Below are 15,359 nucleotides of genomic sequence, written 5' to 3' on the forward strand. Positions count from 1 at the left end.
TTTGAGTGTTGCTAAGATACTTACAAGTCCTTCAGTTCCATTACGTAAATATTATCTCAACTAACACACAATGTCTAAATAAACCGCTTTTTATTAATTTGTCTTTCGCATCGGTGATCTTTACTCATCTAGTTGTTGCAGGTGATAACAGCAGGAACTTCGTCAAGATTACCAGTTTAACGGGTTCTTAAAAGACACCTGAAGGTTCGCTTAGTTACTGAAAGGCGATGTTGTGTCTGATGCTGCAGGGCAGTGGTGAAGCACTTAAGCTTTGCAACAAGTTCCGCTGCGCGTCAAGAAAGCTTAAAAGCTGAGAAAACTTTATTTTCTCCCGTTTATTTTTCAGCGCGAGAATTGAATCTAAAGAGACTCGATTCTTTTTTAACACCAGAATTGGCAGAAATCTGTAATTGTAGTTTTTCTTGCCTGGGTAGCAATTCAAAAAGAAAAATTACAGTGCTGATCTTTGAGAGACAGTCAGATGTTTTCAAACCTGATGATGAATATATGTTACTGAATTAGGGTGAGATCTGAGCAATTTCCAGTTTTCTACCAATTCTGAGAAATCGGAGCAGCTTCTAGTGCTTAAATTTGCCTAACCTGCGATCAGGCGCTTTTTTTTATTGCCTTGATTCCATATTTCATAATGTTTTAGTAGATAATTTATGAATTTCTTGTGAAAAAGCAGCCAGATCCCCCTTCCGGCTGGGGCAGATCATGGGTGCAACTGATGCATGCAGCCGAGCTGCTAGATCAGCGGGTTTTTTTGAAAGAAAATGCAAAATGGCGGGTAAAGACTCACAATCGACTGACTCGAGTGTCTCAGGTTAAGAATTTTTACAAGATTTAAAATAATAATATTGATGCTTGTCTTTACTCACACATTTTTTGGTTTTAATTAGGGACAAAGTTATTTAGCTACCCTGGTTAGGCCACAAACATTGTAAAGCGCTTTAGACTATTCTATAATTTTAGCGCTATATAAATCTTATTACTGTTTTGTGGGCGTGGCTTGAAATTTTTTCAACCCTAAGAAATACCAATTCTGAGACAAAATTAAAAGTCAATTGATCTGAAATTTTCATATTATTTTCTGTACAATACCCTTAAAGGGTATCGCAAAAGCTCCCGCTGTTGGAGCTTTTGAGGCTGCATACCCTATGAGGCACCAAATACGCTTTTTTAACCCCTGAAAACTACGACAAGCACTGCCGTACTTTTTATATGGGAGCACTCCCGAGCTTACAACTTAGCCGGATCGAGTGTAGTGGTCGCGAATCCGTGGACCTCGACTATTGTACCCAGGATTCAGCACGTCTTTACTATACTATTATTCCTTCGTTATCCTGCTTTGTTAGTGGTAAGGCGCTGTTGAGACTAATTTACAGAGATTTGATAATGTCGAGCGTGCGACTTGAATTTGCAGAGATTTCGAAACTTGTACCAAATAAAGTTCATTTACAGATATTTTACATGATAAGGCTAAATGTGTAAAAGCTTTGTAAGTGGTAGATTTAGAAACATTCATAGAAGATTTTGTAAAGTCTAAATTTTGAGTCCTACCCTCTCAGGCTAGATATTTTAGAAACATTTTGCAATAAGCAGAACTAAAAACTAAACAAAATGTTTGTAAATGTATTAATAGACATTCTGTTTATAGTAAGGACAGGTACAAAGTCTGTAAATTCAGGATCTACAAACATTTCTTAAAGTTTGTAAATGGTTCAAATTCTCCAGTGATTATCAACCAGAGTAACTTAGAGTACTGAATACGAATCAAAACTGCTGTTTCTTCTAGTCGAATCGTATTATCATGTTTCGTTTACCTGTATAACGTCCCCGGCGTATTCAGTGCGTTATGAACACAATTAGAGGCATGTAATAAGTCGATTTGTTTTCTTTATTTGGTAAAATTGAACTTTAAGAAAACCGCAAAACGTTTGATTTTATAAAACATGTTTCGACAGAAACTTCTGCCATCCTCAGTTAATCCAAGTACAAAGCATTGGAAGCTGAATTTGTAATAATTAGAAATTACTAATTGTGATTAACAGTAACAACAGAATAACGCAAAGCGTTAACATGAGACTATTAACATGGTGTAATTGTTGATGTAAAGAGGGTTGTTCTCCCTGAATATGAATAGCCTCTTTTATCTTAAGTTGAAAACTGGTGGTGGCGTGATCATCTTCATTACGGAGAAAAGCCCATCAAGTTTGCGCATATCTGGAAACCTTTTGGAAAGACATTGGAATTTACTGTTTTTCTTTTGACTAATCAGCATCTAGTAAGTTTCTTTTTATTCTTTTTCAATAGCGTTCGGAAATAAGAAGGCGACAGGAAGGGCACTGCTTATAATCTGTGGTGATACTTTTCTCGATTAATGAGCCTACCTCACACAAGCAAGAGGCAGCAGGCTGCAGATGTTCTTTTCGCTTGCAAAATGACTTCTGCACCAACTCAATAACATCCATTAAGGAGGAAAAAGGATGCGAATGGAAAAGTGCTTCAGAACTGGAATCATCACATCAGGAAGTAGCAATCATCAAAGGTTGGCATGAAAAAGACCTTTGAGATGGTTTTTATGGGTAACACAAAGATGCCCCTCCCAGAGTCCATGGATGGAATAGCTAGAAAGGGTGAACTAAAGCTGTTAGGAGTTACAGTCAATGAAGATCCATGTAATTGAGACACTCAATTCGAAAACATGCATAGCAAAGCGAGTTCTAGACTGTACATCCTTAGAGTTTATAAATACTACGGCTACTCACTTCAAGAGCTTACACTGCTGTTTGACAGCCTTATAATGTCACTTTTCACCTATGCGATTGAGGAGGTATGGACTTGAACCACTGCTGTCTGACAGCCTTATAATGTCACTTTTCACCTATGCGATTAAGGAGGTGTGGGCTTGCGCCACCAGCTGTTTGACAGCCTTATAATGTCACTTTTCACCTATGCGATTGAGGGGGTGTGGGCTTGCGCCACCTGCTGTTTGGCAGCCTTATAATGTCACTTTTCACCTATACGATTGAGGAGGTGTGGGCTTGCACCACTGCTGTTTGACAGTCTTATGATGTCACTTTTCACCTATGCAATTGAGGAGGTGTGGGCTTGCGCCACTGCTGTTTGACAGCCTTATAATGTCACTTTTCACCTATGCAATTGAGGTGTGGGCTTGCGCCCACTATGGTAAATATCTCTCTCAAATTGATAGGTTTTGCAAGCGGGCTCTACGTTATGGTTATACCAGCAAATATACACCCATAACTGATGTAATTAGAATCAAAGGTAGGCTACTATGGGATACGATAACTACTGGTAGTACTCATCCTCTTCATGAGCTGCTTCCACCCCAGAGATCAAGGAGTCTAAGGAAAAGGGGACACCCTTACATCCTGCCACGCGTCAGAACTGAACGTCATAAACACTGTTTTGTGAACAGATGCCTTTCAATTTTATTTAATTGTTATTCATACATTTGTAAATAGTTTGTAATTAGCTTTTTATAGCAGTTAGTTATATGAAATTATAAGTCCAGACGTATGACTAGGCATGATTTTTTTTTTGGCATTTACCATTTATCAATAAAGAATTCTTAATTCTCACTGAATAACTTATTAGCGCATCGAGAAACTACCAGTAAAATACTCAGCGGTTCTTTGGGACGTATTACTGCTTTGAGGGATCTTCCGGTAAATAGTTTAGACCGCGTGGTCCCGTTCTCTCTGTCTTATGGCACTCGGTCGCTGTGTCCCAGACCGCCGAGACCTTCCACCACTGGTGTTGGTTGACGATTCCGCCCCCCCCCTTTTTTTTTTTGTTCCTGTGGCTATCCTCGATGTCTACCTCTTAACACTTCTATCCACGAATCGAATTCCCATACCTTAGTTTCCCGATGTGCTTAGTAGTAGACAGCGAGGATATAATACGAACTTTTATTAAAAACTGGATCATTAGATAGTGCAATTCAAGAGTTTTCATTGCAGGCTTAGCCATCATGGTCTACTGATGAGCCATAACACCATGTTCTACAAAATATGGCAAGCGTGCGTGTGTTTTTTTTTGGCACTTTTTATTTTTATTTTGTATATTTTGGGGGCGTTTTTAATTAAAGAACTATCCCACTCGCGTTTGTTGGATATTATGTACTTATTGACTGAGTGTGGGGTGGGGGGGGGGGGGGGGGGGGCGAACGGGAAAATATTTGGCTCAAGGTCAGGACGTACGGACCGACGTCCTGACCTTGAGCCAAATATTTTCCCGTTCGGCCAGACCTAACTCAGTCAATAAGCTTTTTATTATATGACCTGGAAATTTAAAAAATTCAGTTTGAACCTAAAAAGGACGCGATTACATAACATCAGACGGCCGCGCGCGGAACAACTACAATTAAGATTCCGCAATAAAAACTTGTCGTTTATTTTTTTGCGTTCGAGCAAGGAACACACAATTCATCGAAAAACACGACGCACTTTCTGATTTTTGTTTTTCAATGTAAGTCCTCAACTACAATTCATGCTAACGGGATTGGCTAACCTGTTTAAAAAACCAACAGAAAGTTGACATAAAGCTGTCAAAAATTTGTCAAAAGCATCAAAAACTTAGCGAGTGACAAAAGTTCGCTTCACGTTTAACTGAAATTGTTCACAAATCTTCCTCGTCCGCAGACTCAAGAAAATGTCGGCGTTTCAAGCGATTTTTCGACCTCTTGGATTCTCTTGAGCAAGGAAGAACCAGCAACTGAATATTAATGACTCCGATGTTGGCTCCCGCAGACAGTGGCTGGGTTTGCTGACTTTGCTGGCTTTGCTGTGTAGTGGAATCGAAATTACACTATTAAACACAAGCGAGTTTTATTATCTGGATGAACTGTACGGTGATGAACTTGTGTTCGTACTCAGTTTTGTGTCTTCAAACAACACTGATGTAGAAACTGCAGAGCAATTTATCCTACTGTACACAAGGTGTGTTTGTGATTTCGCTTCTCACAACTCTGGAAACTCGAAGAAAACATTTATATCGTACTTTGTTTTCGTCGTGTTGCCGGTTTTCTTGCTTTTGACCCACGATGAATTCTTGATGCTTTCCACTGAAAGAAGTTTCGCCTTAAGACTGTTTGCTTATTCCGAAGGTTAATTATTGGACAATTTATCCGGAAAAGTTGTTTTCTTGACCGCCGGTTTGCTTGTTGTTGACTTCTGAGAAAGTTGTGAACTTCTTCAGTTGTGAGGAGAGTTGACTTTCTTCCTGTGCTTTCGGAGTGAGTTGGCGACTGAAGTAGTTCTGCATCGGACAGTTCGCCTGGATAATAAAATTCGCTCTCAGAATGTTCACTTTCATCACTGATTTTGAGGAGAACAAAATTTTGCAGCGACAGAATTGTTTTATCATTAACTCGCATCGAGTTTCTAGTAGACCGTACGCATTTCTAGTAGGGCCTAGTGCTTTTCCGGCCCTATCACCTCGACGCGTACGGCCCTCCTTTCTTATGGTTTTCCAAGGAAATTGCGCGCGGGGCCGTACGGGTCATATGATAAGAGATGATTATGGCTAATTCGACGCGTATCTTATTCAGGATCCTAGAACCTTTTACGTTTTTTTTTTCCAAAATTTCGGACGAGTACCCCCGTCCTTCTTATATGAGGATCCTCCTCGGGGGAGCTGTAGATTTACTGTGACGACACCAGGGAAAAATTAAAATCGGTAGCTACATGTAGCTCTAGAGAGGCATTCTGGATGGGATATTAACACCGACCTGAGGAAAAAAAAATGAAAAGTAGCTTATATTACAGGGTACTGTTAACAAATATTGAAAAACTACAATGCAATCTAAATAAATCTTTAAGAGTAAAGATACAAATTGTCTCAATTCAGTAAATGATGATGAGAGTTGTTGTATAGCCTGTGGAACTGGCGGTCTTGTCTAAAATCGCTACTCACTACTCATCGATTAATTATTATCTATTATATTGAATGGAATGGATTATATTGATGATTGGTTTTCATTGATTGGGCACGCCGAGACTGAGTTAACAGCACATCCGTAGTAACGTTCCCTTTTGCCACATGATCTAATTTTTTCTGCGTCTATAGGAAACCCTGCATGTACAGGAAGATTCACATTGATTTTGATTTGTTATTTGATTTCATTAGTTGCGACTGCATTTGGTCAGGTGTACTCGATCCCTATATTTTTGGGTTCACAGACACTGCACGTGTCCAGCTTGGTGCATGTAGGTTATACTGTTTATCAATTTTTTTTTCAATAACAGGACAGACTCATGAAAAACTGACGTTAATTTGTCCGTTACAATGACAAATTGTGTGCTCTTGCTTCGTGTTGCGTCAACATTGCATATGTTATAAATTTATATGTCTGTCGCTTATTATCAATAAAAATTAGCCAATGAGCGTGCGAGAATTTCTGTAGCTATTGTAAAAAATCTTATTGAAGTGTCAATTAAAACATGTCTCGGTTTGGCTGACCAAATGCACCCATACCTCATAACTTTTGCTTGTGTTTGGCTGTATACATCTAGTGAAGGCAAAATACATGTACATAATTGATGGTGGCGCGTATGCACGACAGTCATGCAACATGGCGGCCATACTCCGGCTAATAGGTTGACAAAGACATTCAGCCTCGGTTTACAGCTTACATCTTTGATATTGGACATCCATGTCAAGGTCAACTGACACCTGTCAAAACATGGTATCCTCTGAGCAGTATCACGTGACCATATCACTGGCCCAAGTTTACACGTAATTGAGGTCAGGCATTTTAAAAGTTGACTGCTGCTCAGGTCTGGCTTTCCATTGAATTGCAGGCTCAAGCCAGGTTAACTTATTGTAATCGATAGTTCCGCTTTTAGGCTTGGCTTAATCTTTATATTAGTTGTCTGAAATTAATTACGCTAGCTGAAAAACTAAGGAAACGAGGAAGTTCAGATTCGATGTTTCGGGGCAGGAGCGTAGCACTAAAAAAATTAAGTGGAATTTCAAAAATCAAAGATAAAGTAATGATTATGTAAAAATTAAAGCCACAGTGCTAAAACCGTTCTTCTTGGAAGGCTGTTAAGAAAAACTAAATATTTTGTAAAACATGAAATACATGAAGCGAGGTTAAGTTTGACACTAAGTCCGTAGAATTCCACTCGCGCCAAACCATTTCGAAAGGATTACCTTTCTAATGCCTCACAACTAACGCTCAACTCTTTTTTAGTTTGTTCGCTTTAAATCTGGTATAGTTACAAGTATGTCGTTCTAAACCTTGCTTGCTTCTACAGCAATGTAATGGTCACCTGACCATGGCCTGCTGCTTTGAAACAACAGTGATTTTCCTGATTTGTTCCGGTGTTGTAAGATCCTCCCCCTCCCCCACAGGAGTCCTCAGCATTATTTCCAATGCTTCCACCAGAGTACCCTCCTCCACCACCACCACCTTCCCTTCTAAATATACCACCAGAACCTCCGCCACCACCAAATCCTCCATCACCACTGTATCCCACGGCTCTTCCACCAACTCCTCCCTGAAGAAAACCCTCACCTCCTTCACCACCCAATATTCCACTTCTTCCACTGGAGTAGAACCCACCACCACCACCACCACCTAGAAAAAGAAGAAAATAGCCTCATTGCTGTGTCTAAATTCAAGCAGCATTTTACTTTGAAAGGTCGTTTTTCATGCGTCTTAGTACCATTATCTTATTATCTCTTTACAACGTTTTATGTAATACAAAAATATTGTCATTGGTTCACAGTTAAACGTACAATGACAAAGAAGAAAGGAATGTATATTTAGAAAATTTGAGCTCACTATAGTGAACTATAGACTATAATGGAGTTCCACAGTTGAAATCAAATCATGATGTTTGAATAGGGTACACTCCGAAAGGCAAAATCTTAAAATCCAAATGTTTGGTTGTATAAAATTTTCCTTGAAATTGACCACAGACTGACTTATCGGGAATTAAAAGCTAAAAAATTAATCTTCATTGCGACTCATTTCTGTTAGATTTGCTGAAAGCATTCCCGTACTATTTTTCATTCAGTAATTACTCCAGGCAATCTGGATTGCAAGGTGTAATGCTGAAAGAAACATTGAAATTCCATCAATTGCTCTCTTTCGGCACTTCCCAGTTGCCACGAGGTTTGAAAAAACTGCGCGAAAAAAAATCAGTTTGTTTTCGTTTCCATTCATTCCAGTCTCATTCGCAGTCGCTTGTGGGACCGTTATTGGGGACGATATGGCTTTTTCCTATTTGGCTAACTCCATAAGCTGTAAGAAAAACCGAACCCTGTGATGTGATAGGCTACCCGCTCGAGATACACCACTGTTTCCCGCGAAAAAAATGGTGTTACATATGCCTAACTGAATAAATATATATATTTTTTTTTTACCAAGCATGTTCGGTCAAAATATATGGGTTATTGACCAAGTGTGAGGTCAGAGATGGCTGGATATTGGCCAAGTATTTTGTTTGTTTGTTTGTTTGTTTTTGGGCAAAAAAAAGAATGACGCCAATATCCAGCCATCTTGACCGAACAAGCTTGGTCAATAAAGGATTTATTATATGGGATGAAGCACCAAAAAATGATCTTTGTACTTGTTTATCTTCAAGGACCGAAAGGGAAGCCAGTTGCATGCAAAAATCAATGGCGCGTGCACCTTTATTCTGATTGGGTGAATGCAGTAAATGACGAGTAAATGTCTAACTGCTGAACGGAATTAGCAAATGTACGAAAACGCTGGAAGCAAATTGCCCAATTCGAAAAGTTTTTTGAACTTCAAAAATTTCTGAAATTGGCTTCAATTTTCAACATTTATATTCTAAAGAAGGTTTACCCATTAGAGCAAGACATGTCCATTCCATCTGGCCGTCGCTTTCGCCGATCCTTAGGCGCTTGGAAGAATTATTGCTCGTCTCTGTGGCGCTGCAAGGCTGTCGGATTTACCACACTCGAAAATCTTGTCTTCCTCGGCCTCTGTCAGCTCACGGGCGGCGTTTGCGGCTCAAGTTGTCGGCGTTTGGCACTTAAAACTTCTTTTGAAAGTTTGAAATTGTCTCCCTCAATAATATATTTTTTGAACCTCTGTCGTTCAAGGAGCGTTGAAGAATCGGTTGAAAAGACGTCAAACTGACAAGCTCGTACTCTGTACCGTCTAACTTCTTCGCGATTTCATAAAAGTTTACACAACAGCAAAATCAATTCTTCCTCAGCTATGTCACACAGTTCCCTATTCTCGTTTTCTTGGAAATAAAATCGCTTCCATGCCTTCATGTCATTTTGTGTTTTTGGGCTTACTTAATTAAATTACGGTGTTTGTCACTTTTTGTTGCAAAATACGTTCATGGAATTCGTCAATAGTTTTTATTTTTATTTCTATTTCTATTTTTTTATTTTTTTATTTTTTCATTCTCGTTGAGGCTTTCAGTTTTCTCGCTTTCCAATTCCATTGATACAGAGACCACTAGGAATCTTTCACTGTCACGGAAAATATTTTGACGGCACAAATTACGAATGAAAATTTTGGTGCTTCGGAGAAATTTTTCTTGCGGGACACAGCGCTTTTATCTCAAGCGGGCAAGATAGCTCCATCTCGCCCGCTCGGGTAGCCAATGACAGCGCAGGATTTGGCTTGCCCGCTCACAGAATTGGCCATATAATAAGGGCTATTCGTTTTGATAGACCTCAACAGCGTCTCGATCCACAACCCGCAAAAGAAAAGAACTTGGCCAATATAGAGTCATCTTGACCTCACGCTTAGTTAAAAATCTCAGAAATGACGCCTCAGAGATGAGACTCGTCCACATTTTTTGTTCTTGGCTAATTCTTCCGCTCTGTCATTAATCAGGAAATGTGTCATAGCTATTTTAACGATGTTATGATGATCAATCCCGAAGGGGGAGGGAGGGCAGAGCCCCCTTCACATAATTTTTTTGAACTTGGCAAAACAAAATGGGGTCGCTGAGTTTGCTGTGAGTCATAAGCATTTTAAGCAAAAATTAAAGCTTAATCAGCTAGTTGTATTATGGCTATAGTAACGTATATACCATCAGGATGACCACAACTTGTTCCCAACGACTGGAAATTAATTTGTGTGATAGAGATATTCTAACATTAAGGTAGTATTGACCCGTGAAACTATAAACTCCTCGAAAGGACTCGAAACTGTTCCCACTCGAATATCAATTTGTAGAGGGCCACTGGTTTGTTAGTATTTTTATACCATTTTAGTGCTACCCTCTTTAAATAAAGTCTTTACTTACTTACTTACTTACTTACTTACTTACTTACTTACTTACTTACTTACTTACTTACTTACTTACTTACTTACTTACTTACTTAATTACTTACTTACTGCACAAGGCTGGGCAAACAATAACATAAAGCTAACCGAGCGCGACTAATAAGTATTTTTAACCTTTCATTCCTTTGTTTTCAACTTTGCCCAGAAAGGCTAGTTTAGATGATGGATACTTATCTCCCCCAAAATAAATAAAAACCTTATTAAAAACATATGAAAGGATATAGAGCAAACAAAATTTCAACAACAAAAAAAGCGGATGTTTCCGACTATTAATTTTTGGTCCGGAATGTGACTAGATGAATTTTATGGAGCAAAAATGTTTAACAGTATTTTGTTTATGAGATCAAAGATGAGATTTCTGTAAAACCCGATGTTGCTAAAGCGAACTTGATAACAAAATATGTTCTTACGCAAAAAAAAATTCATCATTAGAAATCTGTGCTCCATGACCATCGCTACCTCCCAACCATGACTTGTACCCAGGGTTCCCGGTTGTGCTCGTACTGGCATCACGTCCCGCATGTCTTGAGGATACCCTCGCTACGCCTCCTCCACCCCCAGCTATTATCAAAGACGTGTTGCTTTCTCTCACCACAAAGGTTCCGCCACCGCCCCCAGAACCAGAGTAACCGTAGTTAATTCCTCCTTCCTGACCAACAAGTATTAGAATGATTTAACCTTTGCATAAGCTGAAAGTTCCAATCATTCTAGCACCTCTTCCGCGGTATTGCGCACTTTTGTTTCCGGTATCGTATCCCCCGGCTGCTCCTATCGCTTCTATTCGATAATTACCAGTGTAGGGCACAGTCCACTGTTGAATACCGTTGGACAATGTAACTTGATCGTCATGATCCTGACCTGTGTAGTGACTACCAAGTGTTGTCGGACCATGCCTTCCACTCGCATTGAGATTTGTGAAGACCGCATTGAAAGCTGGGTAATTAAGATAACAAAGTTAACTGCGAAGTTCAATCAGCTTGTAGGTTCAACCTTGCTAGATTGGTCGAGGGGTAGAAACTCGACAAAGAACTGTCCCTGTTTCTCCAGGTTGGGGCTTGAGTGTTAGGCCAGTCACCCATCCCAGTAAAATTAAAAGGCATTAGATTACCGAAACCTCAAGCACACTAAATCAGTCATCTCTTGGGGTCGGTGTGGGACCTTGCTTAAGCAAGCAAAGTATGACCTAGCTGGGTAAAAGCCAGTGGCCAACTAAACTTTAGTGACCCCGAGAACTCAAGTGAAAATAGGGAACTGGAACGTGAGAACTATGTATAGTGAGGGGAAATCCACTCAAGTTGCGAAAGCGATGAAGGACATGAAAATCCAGATCACGAGAATAAGCACGTGCCGATGGACTGGAGCTGGTACAGTGCAGCTAAGCACTGGTGAAACAGTCCTGTACTCAGGGCGAGATGACTATCGACACATGCAAGGCGTAGCAATGATGATGTCACAAGAAGCAACAAAGGCCTTAATCGACTGGACAACAATAGATGAGAGGATAATAAAAGCAAGATTCTACACTACATTGGTACTTGCATATGCACCAACAGATGAGGCTGACGAGCAAACAAAGGAAGACTTCTCTGAGAAACGACAAGAGGCAGCTGATGTTACGAATGTGAAACAAGACTCTTTCGAGTAACCAGAGACATCCAAGCAACAACAACAACAACAAAATTTTAATTATAGACGAGCTCATAGGTTTACATAAGCTCACAGAATTAGGGTAAACACAACTAGTATTACAATCATACAAGTGAACACAGCTTTCGAATCATACGGTCTCCGCTAGCACAGCCTCAAGTCCATGTAGAAACTTCCACAGACGTGATTGTCCGAAGACAAAGTTCAGAAAAGTCAACAGAAGCAAAGGAAAACTGATCAACATAAGGACGGCGATCGAAACAGGGTGAAAAATCTTCTTAAGTTAAGCTTCCGAAAAAAAAAAAATGTTCAAATGTGGTTGTTTATAGTGGTCAATGCGCTTAGCTACACCTAGCTAGTTCACAGGCATGCCACTTTAAATGAAGAAAACAAATATATCAACTAAACGTAATAGGCTTAAAAATCCTAACCGGCGGGATGAAGACCAGTTGGCTATTTACAAGCATGACCGAGGAGTTGAACTACGGTCTACCGAGAAACAACTCCAGCTAAGTGGTCAGAGCGGGACTTGAACCCGCGACCTCCGGATTTCAAGGCCGGCGCCCTAACCACTCGGCCACGCTGCCTCCAAAGGAAGAAAAGTAATCTGAAAGAATGTAAAAACTGGCGAGGAATCACGTTGCTTCCAGTCGTCAGCAAGGTAATAGTGACCGAAAGGATCGATTCGAAGCGGAGTCGAGTCGAAACTCGGGAAGGAGTAGGCGGGGTTCAGGCGAGGCAGAGGAACTACTGAACAAATTTTTATACTTAGAAATATACTAGAGCAGTCAATAGTGTGTCAGTTCGCATTGCACGTCCACCTCGTGGACTTTGAAAAAGCATTCGATTCAGTCCACAGGGAAAGCCTGTGGCTGATTATGCAAAGCTATGGTATACCATCCAAGATGATTAGCATGGTGAAGGCACTCTACAACGACTTTGAATGAGCTGTAGTGGATGAAGAGGACACAACAGAATGGTTCAAGATCAGGACAGGCGTGAAACAGGGCTGTGATATGTCTGGTCTACTGTTCCTGCTGGTTCTTGATTGGGTAACGAGAAAGACATCGCAAGAGAGTAGCACCGGAATAAGTTGGAAGATTGAAGCTATCGATTTTGCAGATGATGTTGCCCTAATATCAAACAGCACATTCAGATAAAGACCGATAAGCTGACCCACGAAGCAGGAAAGGTGCGATTGAAAGTCAATGTAGAGAAATGCAAGCTGCTAGGAACAAATTCTCGGAAAAAATGATGTAGGGGAAGTGAATGTGCAAGGGATAGAGGGTGTTGAGCTACAGTTTCCAAGGAAGGTGGAGGCACACAAGACATCCACGATATAGTAGTCAAAGCCAGAGGGGTATTTATGAGATTGAGGAAGATCTGAAGCACTAACAGCGTCACCTAAGAACCAAAATCAGACAATATAAGACTTTGGTTAAACCATTCTTGATGTATGGTTGCGAAAAATGGAAGATGAACAAAATGTGACGAAAATAACATCGATGTCTGCCAAAACAGATGCCTTAGACAATACTTATGATACGCCGGCAGGACAGAATCACCAACAAACAAGTGATGGAGATGGCCAAGATGGAAAACCTTAGAGAAGATGTCAGAAGGAGAAGATGGAAGTTCATCGGACACATTATGACGAAAGGATATGACAATGGCTGTAGGACTGCAATGACGTGGACACCAGAAGGGCACCGGAGGCTGGGGATAGAACCAGGACAACATGGAGGAGAACAGCAGAGAAGGAGAGAAAAAGAGCTGGATGGGGGAGCTGGAGCTAGGTGTCCACTGCAGCGGCCGACAGAGCTGGTTGGCGACAGAATGTTGACACCTTATGCACCACTTGGGGCGAAGAAGTTAGGTAAAGACGAACAAATATTGGTGTGTTGACAGAAAGTTTAGCAGAACATTTTGCTCTTATTTGCACCCCTGTGCAGAATATTTCTTTATCGTTATCAATATATTTACTATCGTCATGATTTAACAAACAACATTTGCTCAAATATAGATGGAATAGAAGTTGATAGTTACCAGTACAATTGATGCAATCTCCACTAAATCCATCCTTGCAGGTACAATTGAAGGATCCCTCAGTGTTACTACAGATTGCATGGAGGCCGCAGTTGTCTGTTTTGATGGCGCACTCATCGATATCTCATCAAACAAAGGTAAAGGATTGAAGGTAAGTAGGTCTTATTTACACCCCTGCGCAAAAGATTTCCTTATCATTGTTAATTTACCATCGTGTCGAAAGAAATAGCACCTGTTCACAAACAGTTGAAACGAAATTTATAGTTACCAGTACAATTGATGCCATCTCCACTAAATCCATCCCTGCAGTTGCAATTGAAGGATCCCTCAGTGTTTTTACAGATTGCAGGGAGGCTGCAGTTGTCTGTTTTGATAGCACGCTCGTCGATATCTAAACAGAGATAATAAATTAATATATTTGGGCAACTGCAAAATAAACACTGGACTCTGGACCCAGCCTCAGATATTAGTTAAAACTGATGGAGAACTTCTAGCAAATAAGCGACATTTTTGTAAGGCAGATCCGTCCAAACTGCTTTCACAGATAGTGACTCTGAAAGTTGTGAAACAAATTTCCAATCATCCATTTTAACTATACGGGTTATGTACGTCTTGCAAAGAAAGTCTCAGAAATTATCGTCATGATACAGTCACAGTGTTAATAGAGTTTGCTTGAATTAGCAAACGCAAGCGTCAAAAAAGCTTTGTTAGCCTTACCTTTTTCGCATTGTTCCCCAGTGTAACCAGTTCGGCACTTACAGAGATACTGTTTGTCCGTATATCCGTTCAGACAAATTGAATCATGAAGGCATGGGTTACTGAAGCACGGGTTCTGATGAGAACAAGGTACTCCTCTTCAGTTTGTTTCTTTGTCAGAAGTGCTTTTACGTTTATATCTAAAATTTGCTTACATATCTAAGGTCACAATTCAAACAAAAAATACGAAAAGATATCTTCTAGTCAGAGTAATTTTATCACCTCAGTGCCTATGTACAGAAAGCCTTCCCGCTTTTTAAGATCTTCAGGGTGTTTCATGTGGTCTGAATCGCTAAGCTCGCAAATAAACTTCTCGTTAGTTGGTGGGCCGATGTTGACGGATACACACACGGGGTCCATTATACATCGATGAGTACAGGCACTACGCACTGATGGTCCCACATAAATAGAAAGATGAAATGTCTTTATTACGTGAAATTGTAGATCATATCCATCAATCTTGGTGGAGAATTTAAGACGACGACAGAGACCTGAAAATAATAAGAAAGACATTCTTATTAACGAGAAGAATAAGAAGAAGACATCACGTCTTCTATTCACATTCGACGCACTTAATCTTTCAAAAAAAGTAACT

At 40.2% G+C, this 15,359-nt stretch overlaps 1 pseudogene across 1 annotated transcript; it reads right to left on the minus strand.

The window, feature by feature from the left end:
• Positions 1–6,650: 6,650 nt before the first annotated feature.
• LOC110048862 (uncharacterized) lies at positions 6,651–15,359 on the minus strand (annotated as a pseudogene). The gene is made up of 6 exons (XR_016201245.1): positions 14,987–15,359; positions 14,726–14,840; positions 14,277–14,399; positions 14,009–14,131; positions 10,703–11,248; positions 6,651–7,612 (listed from the first exon to the last, which is right to left on the minus strand). The product of XR_016201245.1 is annotated as an uncharacterized LOC110048862 (transcript).

The sequence above is a fragment of the Orbicella faveolata genome, unplaced genomic scaffold (assembly GCF_042242905.1).
Source record: "Orbicella faveolata isolate gen_17 unplaced genomic scaffold, um_ofav_v1 contig_34, whole genome shotgun sequence".
Classification (NCBI taxonomy): domain Eukaryota; kingdom Metazoa; phylum Cnidaria; class Anthozoa; order Scleractinia; family Merulinidae; genus Orbicella; species Orbicella faveolata.